Raw genomic sequence first — 9713 nt, 5'->3', positions numbered from 1 at the left:
ATCTTCTCCAGAACCTTGTGCACATTATTTTTGACCGCCTCATGAGCTTTCTCATCAACAATCTTCTGTGATGCATTCTTGTTCACCACCTTCTCCAAAGGAATTGCAGGTTTGGCGGCCGCAGGAGCACAAAATGCGAGTCCTATGCTGCCTACAAGCAAAGCTCTGTAAAATAGCATGAAGAGCCACGTAACTGGGAACATAATAACTCGGCCTGGGGGCAAGGGAGGGTTTCTATCCAAGCCATGGCTGACAGAGTTGTTGCGAATATGGAGCCGAGAGTTGGAATTATCAAGGGAGCCGCGAGCTGGAGAGTTATCAACAGCACTGTTCCGAGCACTGATGTGTAAGGCATTGTGACAAGTGCTACTTCCCCCTTATGCATGGTGGACACAGCCTTGTCCAAGCCTAAAATTACTTGCTCTTCATCTGTAACAAACTCAAAGAGTCCAGAGTCACCGTGACCTTGCTTTTCAAAAATTGTTCCATCAGCGAGCTTGGCAACATATCTAATCTGTGCATGAGATCCATCATTAGGCTTTTCATATCCTTCCCCAGGTTTAAGGACCTTTTTCACAACCTTTTTGTCATCTGTCACAGTCTCAACAGATTTCCAGGATACTAGCTCCATCTCAATCAACAACGTTGCATTGGAAGGTACAGCTTCATGTCCATCATTTGCCTTTGCTCCATCTGGGCCAAATCCATATTGTGGCTTCACAATCAAAAGGACTTTCTTTCCCTTCTTCATTGTCTTCACAGCCTTACTTAAAGCTGGGCAAAATTATGCTTCCAGATTCTCCTGCTCCATGAAAAGAAAAAAGCCATTAGCCCTGGATGATCCGTTTGCCCTTTGCTTAATTGCAAACTTCTCAGGTGGAACCGTTGTGGACTTCTCCTGTGTTACTAGAATATCTACCAAACGGATGTCTGGAAATCTGCTCTCTGCTGTCTTTATCAGAACTATCCGTGACCCCTTGCCTGTGCCACAGTCTGCAACCACTGATTGTAAATGATAATGTTGTGCCACACGGTGAGATACAAGACATTCATATAAAGATGGCATTGGCTTGAATTGAAGCTGCTGTTGCTAAGACCCTGTCCCTTCTTCCAACACCTCTTCAGCTTCCTTTTCCATGTTGAGTTTTGCTAATGCAACAGATTGCAGGTTCAGTTAACACTATCTGTTATCTGGGAGACGCAAGGCTTCATATCACATCAATAGCTCGATTTTCATCTATCGACAATGCAACCAATGGCAGTTTCCCATGCTTCAGAGAAGATTTGATTGTCTCCTGGCTCACTGGAGATCCAGATTCATACATTGCAATAGCATCATCAATGATATCTGGAACTCTAGGATTGACAGTTTTGGACAGCACTAAAATTGTTCAAAAATTTTGAAGAATTTCATGGGGTTTTTTCTCTTCAACATTTCCTGAATGTTCTTAGCATCAGTGACCGACAACATTTGAAGGTTCTTCCCCAACATTGAAGAGATTGAACCATTTCTTGAAGGCTTGGCAATGATCTATTTGATGAATCTTGTACCACTTGACTTCTCGTCATCAACCTATTGCCTATGGAAGACCGATGGAGCATTCTCAAGGGTATGATGCTTTGGAGATGCAATCTTGTAATGCCATATTCATGGAATGCTCTCTCCTACTCATTTGAGTGTATAGGTACTGGGTATTGACTCAAGTTGGATAAGAAGTACTCAAAACACTTGGAACAGGGCCGAAACAGGGTGCAGTCCAAACAGGGACAGATTTGGAAAAGTTGCTACAGAAATTAGTAGCATCATTCTAATGACAACGAAACAACTGGAAGTGATACTAGACATCATAAGCTTCGAGTGGAGCCATCAAACGTCTCATTTGGACACATATTTCTCGAGCTAGAGCCTATTTGGTACCAGTAGTTCACTAACAGTTCACTGTGGACAGTTTTGGAAATTCTTAAACAGAGAGGGGTATTCCTATTCCTAAATTCAAACCAGGATTTCTACTTGATACTAGACATCCTAACCTTCGATTTAAGCTATCATACACCTTATTTGGACTTATATTTTTCAAGGAACAACATATCTCTTCAACTTGACTGCAATGGCAACTGAGAACAATAGCTCCAGCCCTAGTGAACAAGGTTGGCTTCAAACACAAGCTAGAATTGACAAACTTGGAGTTTTGACTGATCAGTGTATTGCTCTTATAAAGGCAGCTATGGAAAAAATAGCAAGACCTGAATCAAATGCTTATGCTCATGGCCAACATCTATATGTTGATGGTGCACTTGAATCAAATGCTTATGCTTATGGACAACATGTATATGCTGATGGTACACACTATGATCTACATGCATCTTATGAATATGAATAGTAACAACATGTAAATGAATATGAGCAGTATGCAAGTACATCTGGGCAGCATGTTAATGCTTATAAATATGATGTACCATATCATAATGCAGAGTATCATTCCATTGAACCTTGGTAGCAGAATGGTTATTATGGTCAACATGCTTATGCTTATGAGCATCCATCTCTTCAGCAAAATAGTATGATTATACTTGTGAAACTCTCTTGGTTGACCAGCCCAATTCTTATGGATGTGACAGAAATGGTTATGCTTATCAGTACACTTCTAGCTTTGATCAACAGCAGGCAAGTGATTATGACCAATGCAGTGGGATCAATGATCAAAGGCAGCATGCTTATGTATGTGAGCAGCAAACATCAATGGAAGCAAATGCATATGCTCAACCAAATTGTCCCTCTGATGTGCAGCAGGGCTATTATCACCATATGCAGTATGGACAGCCATTTGTTGTACATGATGAGCATGGACAGCCATCTGTAGTACATGATGAGCATGGACAGCCATCTATTATACATGAACAGCAAGATGACTATGAGCAGCATGTCAAAACTATTATAGAGCTGACCAATGGTGATGAACAGGTGTGTAAATTGCTATCTAAGGCTAAGCGTATTAGACACCTTACTAGTGATACAATACGGGAACTGCATGCTGCGGGCTTATGCTATCGTTGTGCTAAGCCACTATCTTGTAATCACCAAGTCACATGTAAGGCAAAGTCTGCCAAAATATTCTTGGTATTTGAATATTATGATGCAAATGATGAAGAACATCTTGTTGAAGACCATTTTGGTATGAGTCCACAACAAGAAGTTCAGTTCAAGAAGGCAGATTATGGACAGCATGTGGATTTGGATGATCATCATGCAATGGTGACTTCGTTAGTGAGTACCATCATGATGATAATGCTTCCAGCAGTATTTGATTTCGATCTTATGAAAGTTGATCCAATGCATGGCAATGATACAACTTTTCCTTTTGATCCGGGTGGCTACAGGCTGATTTTGATTTTTTTTGTATAGATTAGTACAACTATTGAGTATTAGGTAATCTTTTCCTTTACCACTTGTAACGCTGTACAGAGTAGTACTCTGCAGCCCTCCCACTTGGCTATACCAATAAGTCCAATATTTATTTTTGAGGACAAAAAAACCTTCATTTTGAGTGGGGATGGATTGTAAGATGAGAATAAGGAATTAGTGTAAATAACATTGATATTATGCCATGTCACATTGACATTGGTATAAAAGGAGAGGACATGTAATTTTACAGATCTTTTTGACACATTAATACAATTACAGACTTTCTCTTTCTTCTTGCTCACAGCTTCTATGGCTTCCCCTTCTTTCTTGGCTCTCTCTCTAAATCTAGTCTTTCTCTCTCCTCGTCACTCTTATTCTCTCTTCCTGCAGTCTTTCTCTCTCCTCTGCAGTCTTCTCTCTCCTCTTTCTCTCTCTGACAGCATGCTTTTTTATGACGGCTGGTTCATTTTTATTTAAAAATTAAGGTGCCTCTTAAGCACACGTAGCACGTGCAAAGTGAATGGTTGGTTGATTTTTAAATTATTAAATTGTGTGTTTAGTGCGAATGTGCGTGGAAAAGATGGGTGAATATAGTTCATTTTAGCAATTAATTGCGGTTAAGGGGGTAATGAATATAAATAAAGCTCACAAAATAAATACCTAATAGGGGTGTGTACGCAATGAACTGAAGGCGCACGGAGTAGTTCCCCAAAAGCAATGACCCCAAAAGCAATGAATCCAATCAAACAAAAACAAAAACCACTGATTGAAAAAAATAAAAGCACCTTAGTGTTTTTATTTTATTTTTATTTTATTTTTAGTATTTGTTTGTGTATACTTTTTTGGTTAATTTGTTTTGTATTTTTTTTTTTTTTTGATGAATAAAATAGTTATCTGACACATGGATATGTTATGAGAGTATATGTAAAATTTGGCATTACTAGAAAGTGTCAAAAATGTGTGTTAATTTAGCCATGATTTCAATTGATTTTTAGGATTTAAATGAATTTTTATGAAGTATGGTATTCGATCGATTTTTTGCTTCAAATAATATTTCTAGTTTTATATGGAAATATTTTTATTTGAGAATTAATGGCAAAAGGATAGGAAATTGATAAATATTTTAGTAATTATTTGCTAAATCTATCATTTTTTATTGATTATTAGTTTGTAGATATATATAAATATTTAATTTTTATTTCTGAATTATTACTAGTTTTTTATAAATTTTACTCATTTTTCATGTAATTTTGGAGTAATTTTCGGATTTTAAATTTTCTACAATTTATTTTTTAAATTTCCACCTTAAAAATATTCCAAATAATTTTTAAAATATTGGTAAATTTTCAGAAAAAAATTATTTTTTAAAAATGAAATTTCAAAATTTTTATGTGTTTTCTGTTTATTTTTATGTATTTTTATATATTTGCAGGTTGGAAAATACAACGCAGTACCCGAGCTGCGTGTGAACAACGAAGTGTGAATGGCGGGTTTGCAATACTTCACCACATGGACAAGTCGGAAACGCGTCCTCGCGCGTAAACGCCTACTAGCACATTGTACTCAGCAGGAAAAAGAACGGAAGAGAAAGGGCAGGAACGGGGGCTAACTAAGTAGATTAGGTGAATTAGGTTGGCTTAGTCTGAAAAAGTGGATTAAGTTATTTTAGTTGAATAAATCAATGAAGCTAGGTAAATTAGGTTAGTTTGGTTAACTGAGATCAAGTCAGGTTAAGTAAGTTTGGTTAGTCAGGTCTGGTTAGGCTAGTCTAGTAAGGCTAGTCTAGTTAAGCTAGTCTAGTTAAGTTAGTTAGGTCTGGTTAGTTAGGCAGGTCAGGGTAGTCAGGGTTAACTAGGTTAGGGTAGAGATTAACCAGGTACAATTAAATTAACTAGGATTAGTTGGGGGGTTGAATAATTGAGGTTAGTTTGGGGGGGTTTAACTAACTGGAGTTAGTTTAAGGGGGGTTAACTAACTGGGGTTAGTTTGGGGGGGTTAACTAACTGGGGTTAGTTTGAGGGGGTTAACTAACTGGGGTTAGTTTGGGGGGGTTAATTGGTGCACAGATCAGTCGCCTTATGCGCGCGTAGTGAGCGTCAGAAGGTCCCCAAGAACAAAAGAACTCTACTTTTTGCACACAAATCAATGTAGAAAGCTTGCACAACATGAACAAGAGACCAATTGGGTGCAATCTCCCCCCATGCCTTGTGTGAGCGCTCCACAAAGCATGTATTTCATATATTAATCATCTTCAAGCTCAAATAATAGCCCAAATTACAAAATAGCACACTTTAGCTTTTGAGTTTGCTTTTGTGCCAATAAAGAATTAAAGCTAACGGGCGTCCAAGAAGTCAAGCGGTACCCAAATACAATGTCCAATACAAATATTTAAATCGTGTGCCCATGCGCATACAAAAATAATAAATAAATATCAAGCGCTTTGATAAATAAGCGCGACAAAATATAGGCGCCATTCCTAAGATACGCGCCCATCAAAATATTGATGATAACTTGAATACACGCTATCCTCCAATGCTTTCCACTACCACCGCTGCTTACTCTACATATCAACTGAAGCATTCACAATTGTTAGAAAAATAATACAATTAAACCGACAAAAGTGAATACCTAGCAGTCTTCAACTACATAAATAAATTGGTTAGAAATCAATCCTAACCTTAATTTATCACGAGTGCGCACTCTAAACTCATAAATCCTTATTAATTTAAATATGTATTTTACGGAATCACCTGCTATGAAATCACCCATGTACACACAAAATTAACAAAACGCCGGAAAAGAATAGGCATCCCCATCGACTTCTCGCACAAAGAATCCACTTTGTGTATGAGCCTCGATAATAAAATTTTACGGAATCCACCGCAAAACCTCATGGAATCCACCGTGAAATATGCCTCCTGGCATCATACCCACGGGGTGGAATAACAATTGACCTCAATTGCTATTAGCTCAATGTGGAGCTAACAGAGTGGGGAAAGCATTTAAGTCTCTAGCGTGCATCCATTGGGCCTCTTTAACAGGATGATTTTTAAACTTGACCAAATATCTAGAATATCTATGGCCAGTTCTAGTGGTCATAAAGTCAGTATCTATAATAGTTTCAGGCTCAAGGATTTCAGTTTCATCATCTAACAAAGGAGGGTTTTCATAGACAGGGTGTACAGGTAATTGGCCTCTAAAAGGTCCTAATAAACTAATATGAAAGGTGTTGTGGATTTTCCAATGTTGTGGTAGTTCTAGTTTAAATGCATTGTCATTGATTTTGTGTATGATCTTGAATGGTCCATAGAATCTAGGTGCTAATTTCACAACTGGGTGTTTATCTACACTTCGTAATCTTCGTTTTTCTATGCGTAACCAAACATAATCATCAACTTTAAAATTCATAGCCTGTCTTTTCTTATTTGCTTGTTTTGTATATGATTGCCGGGCTTTGGCAATTATATCTTTAACTTCATAAAAAATAGTGGCATGCATATTAGCAATATCATCAGCACTCTGAATTTTGTTTGATAATGATGCAACAAGTGTAGGCAATCTATATCTGTAAATAACTTCAAATGGTGCTTTCTTTGTAGCTGTGTGTGGTGTATTATTATATGCAAACTGAAGTAAATGCAGATGTGTATCCCATGTGTGTGGTTTTGAAATGGCATAAGCATGCAAAAGATCTAAAATAGTACTGTTAGTAGCTTCTGTTTGACCGTTTGTTTCAGGATGAAATGCAGATGAAAAATCAATCTTTGTTCCTAAGTTAGCAAACAAAGTAATACAAAAGTTATTACAAAATCTAGAATCACGATCAGAAATAATAACTTTTGGTAAACCATGATTAGTAAACACATTTTTCAAAAACAATTGAGCAGCTTGAGATGCATTTAAAGTTTTCTTGCATGGAATAAAATATGCTTGTTTGTTAAACCTGTCTACAACAGTCCAAATCATATTATGGTTAGCTTTAGTGTTAGGTAAACCAGTGATAAAATCCATTGAAATCTGTTCCGATGGTCGTGATGGAATAGATAATGGCATTAATAAACCATATTGTTTATCATGATGTCGTTTAACTCGTTGACAAACTAAACATTCAGATACAAAGTAAGATACATCAGTGTCCATATGTGGCCAATAAAAATCTTCAAGCAATGTATACAAAGTAGATATAATTCCTCTATGACCTTGATATGGAGGACAATGAATTTCGTTCAAAACAAATGATCGAAATGGAATTGTCACACATAATCTTTTTTCATAAAACATGAATCCATTATTGTAAGATAGTGAATCAATAGGAATCCAATTATTTGGAACTAATTTATTCCAATCAGCTTGAAAAGTAAGATCTTGATTATAAGTATCTTTCATAGGGATAAGGGAATCAAATGATATCACAGAAATATTATGAATTATCAGTCTTCTACTTAAAGTGTCAGCTACAACATTTAATGTGTATAAGGGGATTAAAACTTTGAATAAAAGCTGCCCATTTAATGTGTTGGTCAGATATTTGTGGTTGACTAAGGAGATGTCTAATGCTTTGTTGGTCACTTTTGATCATAAATTCAGATCCCATTAAATAATGTTTCCATTGACGTAAGGCTTGTACTATGGCTAGCAATTCTTTATCGTAGGTAGAATATTTAAGTTCAGATGGTTTACGTTTACAGCTAGAGTAGGCTATGGGATTATTATCTTGCATAAGGACGGCTCCTATTCCAAATCCACTAGCATCAGTAACTACTAAAAAGAATGGTCTATTGAAATCAGGTAGTTGTAATACACGAGCATGAGTTAAAGTATGTTTCAATAAATCAAAAGACTTTTGTTGATTGTTAGACCAGTTATACACAATACCCTTCTTTAAAAGTTTAGTCAAAGGTAATGCAAGTAATGAGAAATTCCTCACAAACTTTATGTAAAAACTAGCAAGACCTAGAAAAGAACGTAATTCATGCACATTTTTGGGTATGGGCCAACTTAAAATTGCTTCTATCTTTTTAGGGTCAACTTTAATACCTTTCGATGAAACAATGTGTCCTAGATATTCAATTTCTGTTTGAAAGAATTCACTCTTTTCTAGATTAGCATATAATTGATTGTCTTTTAACAACTTAAAAACTAAAGACAGATGTTCATAATGCTCATTCTTCTTTTTTACTGAATACTAATATATCATCAAAGAATACTATGACACAATGCTAATGTTTCAGAAATATGTGATTCATCATATGACTAAATGTGGCTGGTGCATTAGTTAAACCAAAAGGCATAACTAGAAATTCATAGTGTCCAAATTGTGTTCTAAATGCAGTTTTGAATATATCAGATTTATCCAATCTTACTTGATGATAACCATATTTAAGATCTATCTTACTGAATATGGCAGATCCTTGTAGCTTATCCATAAGATCATCTACCCTAGGAATTTGATATCTATTCTTAACAGTAATTTTATTTAGGCCACGATAATCAATGCACATGCGATAAGTATTATTCTTCTTTTTCACTAATAAAACATATGCGCCAAATGGAGAACTACTAGGTCTAATTAATCCTCTATTAAGCAATTCCTCTATTTGATTTTGAATTTCTTTCTGTTCAATTTGGTTATGCCTATATGATGCTTTACATGCTAGTTGTGTTCTAGGAATTAAATCTATTTTGTGATCTTCAGGACGTGAAGGTGGTAGTCCAGGTGGTAAATCAGCAGCAAAACAATCTTGAAATTGGGCAAGAAATTGTATATGCCTAGGATGCATTTGTTTTTCTTTAGCTTGAAGTTCATTCACCCATATTAAATAAGATTTGCTACTTTTACGTAATGCACATTTAGCCTGAGTATGAGTAAGCAGTGAAAAAATTATTGGAAGCATGCATACCATGCAATGTGATTTGTTTTCCTTGAAAATAAATTTTAATTGAATGCGTAGAACAATCTATGTCAGGATTGTATTGATGACGCCAAGGCATTCCTAAGATAATGTTACTAGACTGCAAAGGTACAACTAGGAAATTTCTTCGTTCAATATATTCACCAATTTTACTTTCTAAATTATGCACCTCTTGTGTTCCATTACATCTTGTGCCTAGGAATGCAACTTCAATGCGATAATGTGTAGAAACAGTTTGTAAATTCAATTCTTTTACTAACTTTGCAGAAATAAAGTCATGTGTGCTCCTATCATCATGTAAAATAGTCTTTTCTTTACCATGCACAAAACATTTCATCGTTAACAAAGAATGGGGAGTTGGCATACCTGGCAAAGTATCCGAAGTAGTACCAATGTCA

The sequence above is a fragment of the Lygodium microphyllum genome, chromosome 17, assembly GCF_053477565.2.
Source record: "Lygodium microphyllum isolate KBCC chromosome 17, Lygodium_microphyllum_v1.1.10, whole genome shotgun sequence".
Classification (NCBI taxonomy): domain Eukaryota; kingdom Viridiplantae; phylum Streptophyta; class Polypodiopsida; order Schizaeales; family Lygodiaceae; genus Lygodium; species Lygodium microphyllum.
The sequence above is the reverse complement of the archived record's forward strand: the minus strand, read 5'-3'. Positions refer to the sequence as shown.